Below are 18394 nucleotides of genomic sequence, written 5' to 3'. Positions count from 1 at the left end.
TCCTTTAAAAGGAGCCTGTACTGCAGGGTCAGAGGTAACTTCTCTCGGTCCCTGACAGTTTGCACTTTTGGTGGTGATATGTTTGTTATGCTGGGGGCCTTTCCTCTCTTCTTTCCTTAGTGGTGGCGGTTTTTCCTTCTGGTAAAAACCAAATTGGTAAAATTAAGTGAGACGTCTCTTCTTTCTGTGTGTGTATTTTAGGAAAAAACAAAAATATAAAAACCACCACCTCAAAGGAAGTGTCCTTCTTGCAAGAACCCTCTTAGGCCTGGTACACACGATAGGATTTATCCGCGGATACGGTCCGCCGGACCGTATCCGCGGATAAATCCTCTGAGGATTTTTATCCGATGGAGTGTACACACCATCGGATCAAAATCCGCGCCGAATTCCCATTGCGGTGACGTGTCGCGCCGTCGCCGCGATGATGACGCGGCGACGTGCGCGACGCTGTCATATAAGGATATCCACGCATGCGTCGAATCATTACGACGCATGCGAGGGATGGGTTCGGACGGATTGATCCGGTGAGTCTGTACAGACCACCGGATCGATCTGCTGGAGCCGATTCCAGCAGATAGATTTGTTAGCATGTCTACAAATTTTTATCTGCTGGAAATCGGAAATATCCGCGGATAAATATCCGCTGGAACATACACAACAGGGGATCTATCCGCTGAAACCGATCCGCTGAGATTTTTCAACGGATGGATCCTCTCGTGTGTATGGGGCCTAATGCCGCGTACACACCATCACTTTATGTGATGAAAAAAAAACGACACTTTCTGTGAAGTAAAAAATGACGTTTTTGAAACTTCAATTTTCAAAGACGAAGTTGCCTACACACCATCGTTTTCTCACAATGATCTTGCAAAGTGAGGTTACGTTCCACCACGTTTTTACCATTGAAGCTTGCTTCATAAGTAGCTTCTGGGCATGCGTGGATGAAAAAACGTCTTAGAAAACGACGTTTTTTGCTACACACGGTCAATTTCTGTGAAGTAAAAAGTGCACTTTTGAAAAACGACACATAAAATTGAAGCATGCTTAAATTTTTTTTGGTCGTTTTTTACAAGACATAAAACGACGTTTTCCCCCACACACAGTCAATTAAAGTGACGTTTTTAAAAACGTCATTTTTTTTCATCACATAAAGTGATGGTGTGTACGCGGCATAAGAGATACTATACGTGGCAGAAGGCAATGTGCAGATCCTGTATCAAGGATTTAGTGGAAGAAGAGACATCCCAGCAATATAAGGATCTGTTTTCCTCTGTACAAGAACTCACAAGTTCTTTGAGCTCAGTTAATCCATGTTGGCTCAGAGTCCAGCAGTACAAACTGAACCTCAACAATTACCACCTAGCCCAAAAGCTCCACCTCTAAATCAGAGGTTGTCGATTTAGGGGATTAAGGGACAAGTACTATTCGCTCGGTCAGAGATTCAGATGAGGAGGAAGAGGAAGAAAATTGCAGAATTCCAGATACAAGGTCTCTCTAGATGAAGTAGACGATCTGCTTGATGCAATCTATACTACACTTGAAATTCAGGAAGAAGAGATACAATTGTCTCTTCATGACAAAATGTACCAGGGATTGGATGACTCCAAACATAAAGTGTTTCCAGTCCACAAAGTAGTATCAGATACTATTAAAAAAGAGTGGAAAGATCCAGAAAGGGGCCCTTTCTTTTCTAAAAGCCTAAGGAAGAGATTCCCCTTTGAGGACATGGGGGTACTAAAGCACGCCATGGATAAAAGGGCGGATTCCCTGTTAAAAAAGGCTTGGGACCTGTGGCGGCTGGTGCTCAAAATTTTTAGGGGGGCGCAAACAAATGAAAAAAAAAAACACAATTGCAGCCGCACTGTGCCCATCAAAGGCAGCCACTGTGCCCATCAAATGCAGCCACTGTGCCATGCCATCAATTGTCGCCACTGTGCCATCAATTGTCACCACTGTGCCCATCAATTGTCACCATTGTGCCCATCAATTGTCACCACTGTGCCATGCCAAACGCAGCCACTGTGCCATCAAACGCAGCCACTGTGCCATGCCATCAATTGTTACCACTGTGCCCACATCAATTGTCCCCACTGTGCCCACATCAATTGTCCCCACTGTGCCCACATCAATTGTCGCCACTGTGCCCACATCAATTGTCGCCACTGTGCCCACATCAATTGTCCCCCACTGTGCCCACATCAATTGTCCCCCACTGTGCCCACATCAATTGTCCCCCACTGTGCCCACATCAATTGTCCCCACATCAATTGTCCCCACTGTGCCCTGTAAAATGCTGCCAGTCAGATTGCCCCCCCCCCCCGCCCAGCACTTACCTTTCTGGGGTTCGCCATCTTCCTTCCACGGTCCCTCGATGTCTTCTGCCGCCCTCGATGATGCTTCAGCCAATCAGGTTACTGATAACCAGAATCAGTGAACCTGATTGGCTGAGACGGCCGTCAGTCTTATCCAAGGGATGTAGCCAACTATGTTCCGAGGATAAGACATCCGGGAGCTGAAGGGCTGTACTGGGAAAGCCGCTGGCTCTGATAGGCACTTCCGCACAGCCAACCAGCTGTCCTTATTCAGATAATTAGCGCCCAATGTCCGGTTATCTTAATAGGCTGGCCACAATAACATACACTCATGCAATGCATGAGTGTATGTTATTTGCGCGGCGCTGCAAAACAAATTTTTAAAAGCCTTAAAGGGCCCTTTTTTTAATGACTACAGGAGGGGGGGGGGGCGGCGCCCGTACGCCCCCTATGGACGGGCCACCACTGCTTGGGACTCTACATCACTCAGTCTTAAACCCGCTATGGTTTCCACAGTGGTGGCAAGAAACTTAGTGTTGGGTGGAAAAGCTGATGGGCTATGTAGAAGCAGGCACGCCAAGGAAAGATATTTTGGAATCTTTTCCCTTGATTTTAAAATCAATCAAGTACATGGCTGATGCATCAGCTGAATCAATTAAGTTGGCAGCTAGATCTTCTGCTTTAGTAAATTCAGCCAGGCGTGCAGTCTGGCTTAAAACCTGGACAGGGGATACAGCCTCTAAAATTAAACTCTGTGGTTTACCATTTTCAGGGGATTTACTGTTTGGGCCAGATCTAGAAAAAGTTTTGGACAGAACAGCCGACAAAAAGGCATTCCCGGCTAAAAAGAAACAACCCATTAAGAAGAATTTTTGTTCTTTTCAACAAACCTACAAAAAAGAGGAGAACAAAAAATGCTGGGTTCCTCAAAGAGGTAGGGGAAGAGGAGGAATCCTCTTCAAGTCCCCCCAGGATCAGTCCTCAAAAGACAAGTGACAGTCTTACTCCTGTGGGGGAAAGATTGTCCGCTTTCTTTTCTCAGTGGAATCTATTGGCCAAAAGTCCCTTTGTAAAAAACATTATTGCACAAGGATACAACCTGGAGTTCTCAGAGTGCCCTCCTTGCAGGTTTTATGTGACAGCCCTACCAAGGGATCAGGAAAAAGCTTCCGCAATCAGGGCTGTCTTAATGAGAGGGCACACCTGGGCACTGCCCAGGGGCCCCAGCTGCACAGGGGGCCCCTATTTTTCCCCCAAAGCAGCTGGTCCTTGAGCCCACATTGCCCCAAAATCGGGGGCCCCATGATGGCACTGAGAGTAATACATACACAGGAGAGGCAGTCTGCCTCCTACCTACTTGATGTCTGTTTACCTGCCCTGTCATCATTGTAGGGGCCCCAGAGCATTACTTTGCCCAGGGGCCCATGATGCTATTAAGACTGCCCTGTCCGCAATGATGAACCTGTTAAAGGATCTGATCCAACAGGAAGTTATTGTCCAGGTCCCAAAACATCAGGAGGGAAGAGGCTTCTACTCCCACATTCTTAGTAAAAAAGCCCTCAGGCAAATTTCGCCTAATTTTGAACCTGAAGATCCTGAACAAATCAATAAGGTACAAGCACTTTCGTATGGATACCATCCACTCCATAACGAAGTTATTAACACCAGAGTGCTTCATGGCCTCTCTGGATCTAAGAGATGCGTACCTACATGTACCAATAGCTCAGGCCTCCCAAAAGTTTCTGCGCCTGGCAATCAACTTAGGGACTTCAATTTGGCACCTACAATTCAAGGCTCTGCCGTTCGGCCTTTCGTCCTCCCCCAGGATTTTTACAAAGGTGATGGCGGAAGCCTTGGAACCTCTGAAGCTGAGGGGGGTCTCGGTTGTTCCATATTTGGACGACCCCCTATTTTTTGCAGATTCAAAAGATCAGCTGGTGACAAATCTCCAAATGTCGCAGTCTCATCTCAAGAGCCTGAGGTGGCTATTGAATCTAGAGAAGTCAAACCTAGACCCTGCACAGGAGATGAGGTTTCTCGGTTACACCATCAATTCAGTCCTCCAGAAGGTTTTTCTCCCTCAGGAGAAGATAGAAAAGATCGATACTGCAGTGAGTCAGATTCAAACCAATCTCTGTGTTAATACGGACAGCCATGGCAGTTCTAGGCCAGCTCACGGCTTCAATTCCTGCCGTCCAATGGGTGAGACTACATTCCAGACCCCTACAGAGGAACATCCTTCAAGTGTGGTCTCACCGAGAATCACTGGAAAAACATTTCAAACCAACATCAAGAGTAAAACGGACCCTCTGGTGGTGGAGAGATCCTTCCAATCTGTCAAAGGGTCTCTCATGGGTCCTCCTTTCGGACAAGCGTCTGACAACAGACGCAAGTTCTTGGGGATGGGGAGCTCACCTAGACGGGCAAACTGCACAAGGGTCTTGGTCCAAGGTGGAGGCAAGGAGGTCATCAAACTGGCGAGAGCTAAAATCCATTTTTATGGGTCTCCTGGCTTTTCAACAGATACTGAAGGGTCATCATGTTCAAGTCTTGTCAGACAATACAACAGCAGTAGCCTATGTGACAAAACAAGTCGGGACCAGGAGCCAAGGTTTGATGGAACTAGCTAACCAGTTATTATCCTGGGCAGAGCTAAACCTGATTTCTTTTTGTAAGCGATTCACCTAAAGGGGTCCCAAAATCTGCTGGCAGACCTTCTGAGCAGAAGGAGAGTAATAGAAGCAGAATGGAGTCTGAATCAGGAGGTATTCAACATGATCTCCAAGGAATGGGGGCATCCTCAAGTGGACCAGGAGTTCTTTTCTCTCCACAGAGGAGACCAGGCGATAGGCATAGATGCTCTAGCCCAGTGATGGCAAACCTTGGCACCCCAGATGTTTTGGAACTACATTTCCCATGATGCTTATGCACTCTGCAGTGTAGTTGAGCATCATGGGAAATGTAGTTCCAAAACATCTGGGGTGCCAATGTTTGCCACCACTGCTCTAGCCCATCCATGGGATTACCAGCTGTGCTACGCTTTTCCCCCCTTTCCCCTAATCCCGTTGGTCCTAAGGAAATTCAGGGAAGAAAAAAACAACCTAACTCGCAGACTCGCAGATTCCGATTAGCCCCGCCCGCATACCCCGACAACCAATGGCAAGGGTTGTCGGGAAGAGGCTCTTGTCCCTATCGACATGGGGACAAGAGTGCTGTGGGGTGGGGGGGGCAGTGCCCCCTCCCCCACAGCACACACTCCCCCATGTTGAGGGCATGCGGTCTGGTACGGCTCAGGAGGGGGCGCTCGCTCGTCCCCACCCCCATTCCTGTCCGGGCCAGACTGCGTGCTTGGGATGAGGGCTTGGTTTGGATCTGGGGGGGACCCCCGCGCCGAATCGGCGCGGGTTTAACCCCTCACGTTCCGGACCAAGCCTAAGAGCCTAATGTAGCCCTGAAGGGGGACCCGCGCCGATTTCAAGTTTGAAATTTGGCGCGGAGTTCCCCTTCATGGCTGAAAACAGCTCGGAGATTCCCGTGCGCCGCGTCACGCAGCGCATTCACGGGTACGCCACTTGGTATTTACCAAGATTTTCACGGCGTACTGACAAGGCGCACGGGAAGAGCCAAAATTTCTCTCTGCGCATGCCCAGTATGCAAACGAACCTCCCGAGGTTCAGGCGCACTGTGCAAGCGTATGGGGATCTGTTTTCAAAAAACACTTTCCCTTTCAATTCGGCCCGCCAAACACATTCAAACACATGTCACTTCACTTCCCCTGCATCCCCCCACCTCCCCCCCTAATAAACTCCCGCCCAAACCCCCGCAATGTACATTTCAATGTGCCGTGCGCCAGGTCTGTACTGGTGCACAATGCACCCTCTCCTGGGCGCACGGAGCACATTAGTAACTAGGGAAATACACTGCACTAGCAGCGTATTTCTTTAGTAAATGTCAAAACGGCTGCTACTCCTGCTTTTACTCCATGAGTCATGGAGTAAAGGCTTGGTAAATCAGCCCCATTGTGTGTCTACAAGAAACTCACTTTACTCCAGCCTCCACTCCTAAATTTTATAGTACCTCATACCCACAGGTATACACCGCTTCGGCACCCACCAAACAACGTGGCACACTCATTGCATTCCACCGTAATACACAATTTACTTTGCATTCCGAAATCAAAGACCCAGAGGGTCGCTACCTAATTTTAACAGGGTATATTATGAACACAGCACAAACTGTGGTTTCATACTATGCCCCTAACCACCAACCTCTACCCTTTCTTTCACACCTCTTCCAAGTTATTAATTCACATAAAATGGGTCCACTATTTGTATGTGGAGACAAAACAAACAAAACAAAACCCCGTACTCCCCCCCCCCCCCACGTTATCAAGCCAGTAGATCCCTCGCTCAACTTCTCAATAGATACAAACTAATCGACTCCTGGAAAGAATCCAACCCAACGAAAAGAAACTATACATATTTCTCAAACCCACACCAAACATTCAGCCGTATAGATCACATATTTGTAACGATAGGTATGGTGCCTGAATTGATAGCCTAGCCTCCAATATTACCCCTATCCCCTGGTCAGACCACAACGCAGTCTTTACCTCAATAGCATCTATTTTACCTAGAGCACACGACCGCACCTGGTACCTGCCAGATGTACTAATTAAACATCCTTCATATCGCTTGCCAATTGAGAAGGCTTTAACGGAATACCTAGAACATAATACAAATACTGAAATCCCTTTTCTCACACTTTGGGAAGCTCACAAACCGGTTCTAAGAGGAGTACTCCAACAACAACTAGGGGTACTCAAAAGAGAACGCATAGCACTTGCACAACACTTAGAGACTGAGTTTAAAACATCATACATAGATTTTCAAAATAACCCCATTCCCAAAGCAAAAGTGCGCCTGGATAAAGCTCCTCTTGAATACGACCTATTCCTTTCAGAATCTGCCAACAAATCATTACACAATACCAAACATGCATTTTATATGAAATCCAATAAAACAGGTACTTTCTTAGCACGAGCGCTGAAATCTATCAATAAATCTTTCAAACCTATAAGACTTAAATTGGCCAACAACGCATACACCAGTAACCCCCTCAAAATTGTAAAAAAAATTCAGTACTCACCTTAAACATTATATACAGAGACAAATAAACTTAATATAAATGTGGCTGACTCCTTCTTTTCAAATATTAATCTTCCCCAGATGTCTGAATCTCAAAAAAAGTCACTAGAAGAACCCATTACTGGTGAAGACGTGATAGCAGCAATCAAAACATTAAAAATAAATAAAAGGCCTGGTCCAGATGGGTTCTCAGCTCTGTACTATCAAACCTTCATTGACACTATCTACCCCCTATTAGCAAAAGCTTTTAATGACTTACAGTACTACAAAATAAATCTTTTAGACAAGAATCACTATTTGCTACAATTTGTATGATTCCAAAACCGTTATCTGATGACACCCTTAGCACAAATTATCACCCCATCTCCATGCTAAATATAGATATTAAGATATTAGCCAAAATATTAGCAGCCCATCTTAATAAGATTATCGGCACTCTCATACACAAGGACCAGGTCGGCTTCATGCCCTCACGCCAAGTGGGGGACAATGTACGCAGAGCAGTCCTCTTGGCTCATATTGCTAAGACGCGCAGAATCCCAACCTGCTTCCTCTCATTGGATATTAAAAAAGCCTTTGATTCTGTCTCATGGCCCTACCTGAATTATACCCTGCAGAAATGGGGCTTCGGCCGATAACTTCACCAACTGGGTTATGGCTTTATACAACAAACCTAAAGCACACGTTAAGGGCCAGATTCAGGTAGAACTTACGCCGACGTATCTGTTGATACGCTGCGTAAGTTCTAGGATGCGCCTTCATATCTATGCGCCGTATTCTTGAAACCAGATACGCCTAAATTCTGGCTCCAACTGACCGACGTAAGTCTCCTACGCCATCGTATCTTGGGCGCATATTTACGCTGGCCGCCAGGGGCGCTTCCGTTGATTTACGCGTTGAATATGTAAATGAGCTAGATACGCCGATTCACAAACGTACTTACGCCCGTCACAGTAATCCGTTTACGTAAGGCGTACGTCCGGCGTATAGTTATCCCTCATAAAGCAGGGGTAAGTCATGTTATGGTATGGACGTCGGAACAGCCATCGGATTTTTCGTTGTTTACGTAAGTCGTACGTGAATGGGCTGGGCGTAAGTTACGTTCATGTCGAAAGCATTGAGCCGACGTATCTTAGGGAGTATATGCGACGTGATTCTGAGCATGCGCGCGGGAATTCATTTACATGGGGTCACGGCTAATTTTAATACAACACGCCAACTACCTGCCTACTTTGAATTAGGCAGGCTTACGCCGGCCCATTTACGTTACCCTGGCGCAAATATGGGAGCGAGTGCTTTGTGAATACTCAGCTTGCCTCTCAATGTTACGTCGGCGTAGCGTATATGAGATGCGCTACGCCGGCACAAAGATACGCCAATAAACCTGAATCTGCCCCTAAGTATGCAGGATATAAATCGGACCCCTTTATCATAGAGAAAGGCACGCGTCAAGGATGTCCTTTATCCCCCTTATTATTTGCCCTACTCATTGAACCATTGGCACAAAAGATTAGATCTGACCCCACTAACTGGTATTGAACTTGGTGGATATCAGCACAAACTTTGTCTATTTGCAGATGATATCCTCTTATTTCTTTCATCACCCCAAGTATCTGGCCCAAATCTCGTCCCCATTCTCCGTAAATTCGCAGAATTTACTGGTCTATCCATAAATCCTAAAAAATGTTTAGCGCTAAACATATCCCTTTCTGAATTGGAATTGAGATCTGCAAAAATTGGCCTCCCTTTCACATGGAATAGCAAATCAATTGCATATTTAGGGATACATCTCACATCATCCTTATTGGACTTATTCTCACCCCGCGCCAATCGAACTGCGCATGCGCCGGGCGGAAAAATAGCCCAGTGCGCATGCTCCAGCTCACGACGGAAAACGTCAATGACGCCGACGTGAGCGTCATTGACGTAAAGTCGTATTCGCGAACGAGTAAGTAAAACGACGTAACCAACGGAAAAAGACGACGCTGACCCGACGCCATACTTAATATGGCATACGGCGGACTGGCGTAAGGTTGCTCCTCATATAGCAGGGGTAACCTTACGCTTACGGAAACAACGTAAACGACGACGACACGGCGCAAATTCGTGCGAGAATCGGCGTATCAGACTCATTTGCATAGTCAAATGAGAACTGAACGTAAACGCCACCTAGCGGCCAGCGTCGAATTACATCAAAGATCCGATGGTGTAAGTGACTTACACCTGTCGGATCTACGCCGTATCTATGCGAAAATGATTCTAGGAATCAGACGCATAGATACCCGGGGCCAAAAACAGAGATATGACGGTGTTTCCTGAGATACACTGTCGTACCTCTTCTGAGAATCTGGCCCTTAGTTAGACTTACCGGTGACGGTATTTCTAAGAGCCTTTCAGGACAACCTTGGAGAGAGCGCAGCTCCGCCTCTTCATTAGGAAACACATGCTGATCCTTTAAAACCCTCCTCTTCCACCATGGCCTCAGTTATTGTGGTCCGACTCTCTGGAAGATAAAGCACAGAAAACCACAACACCATGATAGATTTTATCACTATTACTTTAACATACATTTAGGGAGGGAAATAGCGGTTGTCCTGAAAGGCTCTTAGAAATACCGTCACCGGTAAGTCTAACTAAGTCTTTCTCAACGCGCCTTTCAGGACAACCTTGGAGAGGATAAACAAGTAACTTACCCTAGGGTGGGACTACTGCCTGCAGAACCTTTCTGCCAAAGGCTTGATCTGCGGCAGATAATAGGTCCAACCTATAGTGCCTTAGGAACGTTGAGTAGTTGGTCCAGGTGGCAGCCTTGCAAATCTGCTTGGGTGTAGCACCGGCCCTTTCGGCCCAGGAGACTGCAGTTGACCTTGTTGAGTGTGTAACAACACCTGAGGGAGGCACAACTCCTTTGGCTTTATAGGCTTCTGTAATTGCAAGTTTAAGCCATCTTCCTAGCATACTTTTGGACGCTTCACCCCCACCTTACGGGGGTCTGAAAATGTTATGAAAAGAGCATTTGACTTTCTGAATTCTCTGGTGACTGAAAGAAACACCTTTTCACATCTAAAGTATGAAATGCTTCTTTTCCAGCGTTAGAAGGGTTTGAAGAAAAAGTAGGTAAAACTATTTCCTGCGACCGATGGAATTTTGATGACACTTTAGGAAGAAAGGCGGGATCCGTCTGAAGGATCACTCGGTCTGAAAATATTCTTAGAAAAGGTTCAGTAATGGCCAGAGCTTGGAGCTCACTAACTCGTCTTGCTGAAGTAATGGCCACTAAAAAAACTGTTTTGAGAAATAAATTTTTCAAAGAGGTATCTTCTAAAGGTTCAAACGAGGCTCCCGTTAATCCTTGTAAAACAACTGATAAGTCCCAACTGGGAAAACTTTTGAGGGTCACTGGTCTGTTTCGAGCTAGTGCCCTAAAAAAAACTAGAAATCAAGGGTTCCCTGGACAGAGTTTTTTCAAAATAAACAGAAAGAGCCGCTACCTGCGTTTTTAAAGGTACTGGCTGCAAGTCCTTTTTCCATTCCCTCATGGAGAAATTCCAGAACTGAAACCACACTCTTGGTTTGAAAAACTTTGGAAGAACATCAAGAATTATATTTCTTCCATACTTTTAGGTAAATGGAACTCGTTACCTCCTTCCTACTAGACAGTAGAGTTCTTACTATTTTTTCGGACAAACCTTTGTTTTTTAAAATGTCTTCTTCAGAAACCAAGCGCTTAGGTGTAACCTGTCTGTTTCTGGATGACACACAGAGCCCTGTGTTAGAAGGTCCTTCCTGGATGGCAACTTCCACTGAGGTTTTACGGCCAGATTCAATACGGTTGTGAACCAAGGCCTTTTTGGCCAAAAGGGAGTAACTGATTACTCCCTTTAATAAGGGGGCCCCCAGATACCGGCCCCCCACCCTATGTGAATGAGTATGGGGTACATCGTACCTCTACCCATTCACATGGGGGAAAGTGTAAAGTAAAATAAAACACCACACAATAAAATATTTTATTAATCAGCTCCGGAGCCCCCCCTTTCTTCTTTAGCTCTCTTACAAGGGGGGTTTCTTCTCTCCCGATCTTCTGCCGGGACCCTGGGCTTCGGTGATTTCTCCCGGGGGAGGGCGCCATCCCTCGGTCCTCTCCGGAGCCTTCCACCGGATGCCCCCACCCCATTTAAGCTCTTTTCCATTAGGGGGGGGGCATCCGGACTTCGGGGTCTTCTGCCGGGTGATGGCGCCTATCCCCCGGTCTTTCCGGTGCCTTCCGCCAGGGTTCCGGTCTTCCTGGTCTTCTGCCGGGGGTGCGCCAACTTCCCGGTCTTTTCTCTTCTGTCTTCTCTGCTCCCTCTTCTGCCTGGCTCCCCCACAGAGCCAGGGCTTTCTTCCGTCTTCTTTCTTCTCTCTTCCTTCTTCTGCCTGTCTCCTCCGGGAGCACAGGGCTTGTCTCCGCTGTCTTCTTCCTTCTCTTCCATTGGATGTTGACACGACGAGGTTCCGCGCTGACATGCCGTGTCAGCGGCGGGCATGGACTTATATAGGGTAATGCCACCATGTGACCTCAACCCATGTGACATCACATTCCCTGGGCATGATGGGAATGTGATGTCACATGGGTTGAGGTCACATGGTGGCATTGCCCTATATAAGTCCATGCCCGCTGCTCAGACGGCATTCCAGCGCCGGACCTCGTTGTGTCAACATCGAATGGAAGAGAAGGGAGAACACAGCGGAGACAAGCCCTGTGCTCCGCGGAGGAGACAGGCAGAAGCGGAAGGCATCGCAGAAGCCCGCGGGTGTCGCCCCCGGCGGAAAACACCGTAGAAGCCTGGTACCCTCCCCCAAAGGCAGGAGCCTCACTGGTGAAGGAGGTCTCGGTGAATTACGGCGCTGAAGACGGGGGTGGGGTGCAAGTGCACCCCCTCCGCAGAAACCGACGAAGCCCGGGACCCTCCCCCAAAGGCAGGAGCCTCACTGGTGAAGGGGGTCCCGGTGAATTACGGCGCTGAAGACAGGGGTGGGGTGCATGTGCACCCCCTCCGCAGAAACCGACGAAGCCCGGGACCCTCCCCCAAAGGCAAGGAGCCTCACTGGTGAAGGGGGTTCCGGCAGAAGATGGCGAAGCCCGGGGCCTCATGGGGTGGTGGTGGGGGGCCCCGGCAGAAGACCCCCGGCTGACTAATAAATTAATTTTTAAATGTGTGTGGTGTATTATTTTTTTCCCCAGGTGAATGGGTAGGGGTACGATGTACCCCATACTCATTCACATAGGGTGGGGGGCCGGAATCTGGGGGCCCCTTTATTAAAGGGGCCTCTCAGATTCTGATAAGCCCTCCGCCCACATACCCTGACAACCAACGGCCAGGGTTGTCGGGAAGAGGCTCTTGTCCCTATCGACATGGGGACAAGAGTGCTTTGGGGTGGGGGGCCCCCCTCCCCCACAGCACACACTCCCCCATGTTGAGGGCATGTGGTCTGGTACGGCTCAGGAGGGGGGGCGCTCGCTCGTCCCCACCCCCATTCCTGTCTGGCTAGACTGCGTGCCTGGGATAAGAGCTTGGTCTGGATCTTGGGGGGGACGACCCCACGCTGTTTTTTTGCGCGGGTTTAACCCCTTATGTTCCAGACCAAGCCTTTGGCCCCATACACACGAGAGGATTTATCCGCGGATACGGTCCAGCGGACCGTATCCGCGGATAAATCCTCTCGAGGATTTCAGCAGATTTTTATGCGATGGCGTGTACACACCATCGCATTGAAATCCGCGCCGAAATCCTCTGGCGATGACGTGTCGCGCCGTCGCCGCGATTATGACGCGGCGACGTGCGCGACGCTGTCATATAAGGAATTCCACGCATGCGTCAATTCATTACGACGCATGCGGGGGATCCCTTCGGACGGATGGATTCGGTGAGTCTGTACAGACCAGCGGATCCATCCGTTGGGATGGATTCCAGCAGATGGATTTGTTGTGCATGTCAGCAAATATCCGATCTGCTGGAATCCATCCCAGGGGAGATTTATCCGCGGAAAAAGATCTGCTGGCGTGTACACACCATAGGATCTATCCGCTGAAACCCATTTGCTGGGATTTATCTGCGGATGGATTCTATGGTGTGTACGGGGCCTAAGAGCCTGGTATGCACCTGGAGGGAACCCACGTTATTTATTTTTTTTGGGGTCTGGAGTTCCCCTTCATGAACAGCGATCTGTCATTTACCCATGTCAGTCCCACCCCCCCTTCAGTTAGAACACACCCAGGGAACATATTTAACCCCTCCCTTGCACCTAGTGTTAACCCCTTCCCTGCCGGTGGCATTTTTATAGTAAGCAATGCATTTTTACAGCACTGATCGCTAGAAAAATGCCAATGGTTCCAAAAAAGTGTCCGATGTGTCCGCCATAATGTCGCAGTACCGATAAAAATCGCTGATCGCCGCAATAACTAGTTAAAACAAAAAAAAGCCATATTTTGTAGACGCTATAACTTTTGCCAAAACCAAACACTAAACGCTATTTGCGATTTTTTGGAACCAAAAAGATGTAGAATACGTATCGGCCTAAACTGAGGGTTTTTTATTTTTTAGAATATATATTTTTGGGGATATTTATTATAGCAAAAAGTAAAAATAATTCTTTATTTTTTAAAATTGTCGCTCTATTTTTGGTTAGAGCTCTAAAAAAAAAAAAAAACGCAGAAGTGATCAAATACCACCAAAATAAAGCTCTCTTTGTGGGGAAAAAAAAAGGTTGCCAATTTTGTTTGGGAGCCACGTCGCACGACTGCGCAATTGTCAGTTAAAGCGACGCCATGCCGAATGACAAAAACTGGCCCGGTCATTGACCAGCAATATGGTCCGGGGCTCAAGTGGTTAAAAATTAACAAAACACTAAAGTTAGCCCAATTTTTGGTGATAATGTGAAAGATGATGTTACACCGAGTAAATAGATACCTTACATGTCACGCTTTATAGGAACATGCTCCAGGGCTGAGAAACTTACAGCGTTAAGATCAAAGTCATGTAGGCAACCTACATGTCTATTTAAAGCAGTGGTCATTAGACGCTTATATAGAGGGTTGACATGGTCTCTAATGCGTTTAAAAAAAAACACTAAAGTTAGCTCAATTTTTGGTGATAATGTGAAAGATGATGTTACACCGAGTAAATAGATACCTTACATGTCACGCTTTACTATTGGAAACACTCCTGCAATGGGGCCAAAATTCATTCCGTGAATATCCCCATAGGCGACCTTTTTCTTTTTTTTTCAGGTTACCAGTTTATAGTTACAAAGAAGGTCTAGTGCTAAAAGTATTGCTCTCGCTCTAACGCACGCGTCAATACCTCACATGTGTCGTTTGAACGGTGTTTACATATGTGGGCGGGACTTACGCAAGTCCCGCCCACATATATAAACATCGTTCAAAGCACACATGTGAGGTATTGACGCGTGCGTTAGAGCAAGAGCAATACTTTTACCACTAGACCTTCTTTGTAACTATAAACTGGTAACCTGAAAAAAAAAAGAAAAAGGTCGCCTATGGGGATATTCACGGAATGAATTTTGGCCCCATTGCAGGAGTGTTTCCAATAGTAAAGCGTGACATGTAAGGTATCTATTTACTCGGTGTAACATCATCTTTCACATTATCACCAAAAATTGAGCTAACTTTAGTGGGGTTTTTTTAAACGCATTAGAGACCATGTCAACCCTCTATATAAGCATCTAATGACCACTGCTTTAAATAGACATGTAGGTTGCCTACATGACTTTGATCTTAACGCTGTAAGTTTCTCAGCCCTGGAGCATGTTCCTATACATGTTCGAGGCGGAGGAATTGACCAGACCTTACTCCAACTTGAAACCAAATGGATACATCAGTTAGATGCCACTAAATTTCCGGGGTTGAACGAATATATCAGTTTCAAGCCCTTTCTGTGAAAGAAATATTTATAAGAAATACTATTATTATTAAATAAAATGGTGTGGCCTCTACGTTATTCCATCTAAGAAAGGTGTTATGGTCTGGTCATTTCCTCCCTCCTCATTACATCCTGCTCTATTGCCACTCTCCAGCAGGTCCTACATGTATCCTACTTTGACCACCAAACTCTTTGCCCCATATTCCACCTAGTGGGCAAGTTCCGGCACTGGCTAAAATCAACCCACCTGCTCCCATTTATGATGGGGGCAATAATGTGTTATATATTGCTATATATCATTATAACAACCACATTTACTTCCTTTGAATATTGATGTATAATTTATGAATCAATAATAATGTTGTCGATTTTTGATTGTATGTATTGAAATATACTGAATACATATGTTTGTACATATAGTGTAAACCCTACATTTTTCATTTTATTGGTAAATATGTTGTATATAATTTTTTTTTCTATTTTGGCTTGGGTCTCTGGCTTGGCAATTTTTCCTTTCTGGGTTCACCTATATGTGGGACTAGCTTGAGCCCTAATTAGTTCTGGAGGTAATGCGCATCTTTCCCAATAAGCCACTACAGCCCTTTTCCATACATCAGCCCATTCACATCCCTGTTCAGGGTTTCTCTCCCCTTCTTATTCGTGATTTTTTGTTTGTCTTAATTATTTATTATATTTAGACTTCTACAATATAGGATCTACTGCTTTTGCTTTCATGTTTGATTGCTTGGTTTTCCTTGATCAGTCAGCTTGCGGTCATGGTCCACGCCGCTCTGTGTATGTGTGACTGTTTTGGTGCTGCTGGCTGGCGATCGCTCTCTTTTAGTGCTCCGTGTTCCTCCCCTCTGCACTCATACGTTTTCTTCCTTTTTTCCTTTTTCTCCACAGTGCGGCTCCGCTGATTGGCCGGTGTCATCATATGACACGGCTGCTTCAGCGCTAAGGAGTGTGGGAATTGTAGGCATCTCAGCGACCATGTGACCTCTGAGATCCAATCGCGATGCACCCGCCTCCCCAGCGGGCTATATATAGCATGATACGATCATTATCTGTTTGCTACCAACAGGGTACTGACAGATGTCTTTATTCCTCTTAAAGATAGGTAAGTTTCCATCCTGTAACCATTCACTCTCCTCACTATTGTCTCCTCTGTGTAAGGTTTGAATACTTATGGCTAAACCTTCACTTTTTCATTTATTTTCATTCATTTTCTACCCTTTTTAAAGGAGATTATCTGTGGACTTTTCAGCTGCAATTGACTGGTCCTTGATTTTTGCTGCAAACGACTAGCCTTTGACTTTCTATCACCAGCTGATGTTTGCTTGCACTCCATGTAAGTTGATCCCTTGCTTACACTTAATAATTTAGTTACCCATGTTCTCATTAACTTTATGAAGTATACTAAATCTATTCAAACACTTTTTTTCTTCTCAGATGAATTGAGGCTCTTCAGTGCCCATGTTATTGTCTTACTTAATTCCCCTGTATTCACCTTGATTTTATTACGCTTCAAGGTATGGCTGTTTTACATATATTAACCCTATTGACTCTATTATGGATTTGTTTAATTAGTTGAAACAGATCATAATTTAATAACACATCTTCTAACATAGATTCTTTTTCTTCTGTATTTTTAAGTCCTGTCAGTTGAACTTGGATTTCAATATCCACCCTGAGGGGGTTTTTCCTTGACTGGCTGTGCTTGAAGCTACGGTAGGTTTTATTTCTCCTACCTATGGAATTTTGCTGCCAGCCCCCCTTCATGGGCTGAACAGCATGGGCTGTTACCTGGCTGTGGATATATGCGCATTTGCTCCTATGAACTTTGGTTTCTTTTGCCCCGCCAGAGATCCCAGCCAAACTTTTGTTTGTACTCTATATACATGACATGTGTTGTTGAACATATATAATCGAAGTTCTTTTAGAGCTTATATTGTATGCATATGTTAAAATTGTTTTATTCTTTTTCATCTCTTTAGAGTAATCTAGAGAGACGATCTTGTCCTAATTCCCCTGAAGAAGCCAAGAGGCGAAACTAGTAGGGTCGACCTGATCGAAAAAATTATTTCTAGATCTTGCTCCCACAAAATAATTTATGCACTATTTGTATATTGAATTACTATATTTTGTAAAAATTGAATGAATAAACCTTTTTCATATATTTTTATATATACATACATACATACTTTGTCTGGTTTCCTTCATCGCACCGCAATAATCCCCTCAACCCTTCCAAAAAATTCCCCTTCTTTGAATCTATTTTGGGATGAGGTGCTGTATCCTTTTTTAGGACTCTCGATCACATACCCCCCAATCTACTTAGTGTTTTGTTAATTTTTAACCACTTGAGCCCCGGAACATATTGCTGGTCAATGACCGGGCCAGGCTGGAAAGCATGAGATCAGGGAAAAAAAAAAAAAAAAACTCTCATGCCATTGCAGCTTGGTTCCTACATGTGTGATGAACTGAGTCTGCTCAAACACTTAGAAAAAATCCTTTCTTTTTAAAAGGTGAAAATCACTTGGCTGGTCATAGAGCGTGGGTTGGGTTAATTAACCAGGTGTAAGCTCACCCACACTAGAGACTGCAATTTGTTCATGTGATTTCAATTGCTTCATTACTAGCATAGTTAGTTATAAAAACCGTGCATCGATCAGTCCTCAGCTGCCCTCATAGGGGCAGGCAGAAATGCTGTTGCGGAACACAAATGTGGTTTGTTGCATGGGTTTTTATTTTGCCAATGGTTTTTGTTTATTTTTAAATGATGTTCACTTTGATGTATTTGTCTCTGCTGCCTTATTTTATGAAAAAATTGTGAAGATGTTGCGACTTTAAATCTGTTTTATTTTGAGTTTTGAAATGTATTTTTGTTTGTGTGTGTTTGTTTGTTTTTTTGCTTTCCTTGTTTTGTTGACCAATAAAAATTACTTTAAAATTTTGAAGTTTGTTTTTTGTTACTTTTTCATGCAACATATTTTGACAGCTGCAGCTG

The 18394-nt window shown here is 45.5% G+C and overlaps 1 protein-coding gene and 1 long non-coding RNA gene across 2 annotated transcripts in view; both read left to right on the top strand.

Moving 5' to 3' along the window:
• The window catches only part of NLRC4 (NLR family CARD domain containing 4), an 806697-nt gene that overhangs the window by 433825 nt on the left and 354478 nt on the right, over positions 1-18394 (top strand). The gene's annotated exons all lie outside the window — the stretch shown is intronic.
• Positions 16449-17588, top strand: LOC120937482. Its single transcript, XR_005748726.1, has 3 exons — positions 16449-16504; positions 16837-16916; positions 17041-17588. It is a non-coding gene; the product is annotated as an uncharacterized LOC120937482 (long non-coding RNA).

Source organism: Rana temporaria, chromosome 4 (genome assembly GCF_905171775.1).
Source record: "Rana temporaria chromosome 4, aRanTem1.1, whole genome shotgun sequence".
Lineage (NCBI taxonomy): Eukaryota > Metazoa > Chordata > Amphibia > Anura > Ranidae > Rana > Rana temporaria.
Note: the sequence above shows the minus strand (reverse complement) of the source record. Positions and strands in the feature narration are given on the sequence as shown.